The sequence below is a fragment of the Sinocyclocheilus anshuiensis genome, unplaced genomic scaffold, assembly GCF_001515605.1.
Source record: "Sinocyclocheilus anshuiensis isolate Anshui unplaced genomic scaffold, SAMN03320099.WGS_v1.1 scaffold472, whole genome shotgun sequence".
Lineage (NCBI taxonomy): Eukaryota > Metazoa > Chordata > Actinopteri > Cypriniformes > Cyprinidae > Sinocyclocheilus > Sinocyclocheilus anshuiensis.
Genome location: NW_015557102.1, coordinates 884376 through 885633, shown reverse-complemented (window position 1 = coordinate 885633; position 1258 = coordinate 884376).

The following is a 1258-nucleotide window of genomic DNA, read 5'->3' as shown; positions in this document are numbered from 1 at the left end:
GTGTTACGGCGTGTCAGCGGGGGTTGCCATCCAGGCTGCTGAAACCTCGGCGAGCTGCAGCTTCCATTCTGCGGTGCCGCGACCTCCCCTGGGCGCTTCAGCGCTCTCTCTAAAAGAATGTTTTTCCTTTCTGAAAGAACAAATTCTAAAAGAGCTTCACGAGTCTTTTTAAAGATGGCTTCCTGCTCATGCGTTTCTGGATGTGGTCGCTTTCTGGCTTCATCTGATGGTCATGATCGCTGTGTCTCGTGCTTGGGCTTGCAGCACGCTGAAGCAGCGCTCATGGATGAGTCATGTTCTCAGTGCGGGAACATGACCATCGCGATGTTGCGGTCTAGATACCTCCTCATTAAACAGGGGGGTATCCCCCTTGCCATGCCCCGCTCTAGCTCCTCCGGTTCTCGGAGGGCTACTTCGGTTCATGCTCAGGGAGACCTGAGGATCACGGTGAGAGCTTCCCCGTCGAGTACGTCTCCGCGGGCCTCTCATTCCTCTAGCATATCGCACCACCTGGTGTTCCCGGACGAGTGTGCTGGGTCCTCGGACAGGGCGGGGTCCAGCATCTTGTGCGGAGCACAGGCGGATGACAGGATGTCGATCGCTGCATCGGAGGGCGAGCTAGGCTCTGGAGATGAGGATTCGGCTGCGCTGCCTCCGTCAGGAAGAGTGGCGTTGCCCGAGTCAGATCCAGAGCTGACTGCTATGCTTTCCCGGGCCGCCGAGAGTGTCGGGCTGCACTGGAGGGGCCTCCTCCTTCTCCCGAACGCTCGAGGCTGGATGATTGGTTCCTGGGGGCGCAGGCCGGTCGTCGGCAGCCGCCTCCGGTTCCATTCTTCCCGGAAGTGCATGAGGAGGTTACTAAGTCTTGGAAGGCACCTTTTTCTGCCCGAAACAGACTTAGTGCCTCCTCCGTCCTCACCACCCTCGACGGTGGGGCGGCCCAAGGGTATGTGGACATCCCCCCAGTCAAGCGCGCTATTGCGATGCAGCTCTGCCCGCAAAGCGCCGCCGCCTGGAGAGGTAGTCCACGCCTTCCGTCCAGGGCCTATAAGTTCTCGTACGCTCTGATGGCTAAGGCTTACAGTGCTGCTGGACAGGCCGCTTCCGCCCTGCACGCCATGGCCCTCCTGCAAGTCCACCAGGCCAAGGCATTGAAGCAGTTGCACGAGGGTGGTGCTGACCCAGGTATGTTGCAGGAACTGCGCACTGCGACGGACCTCGCACTTAGAGCGACGAAAGTCACGGCGCGGGCCCTGGG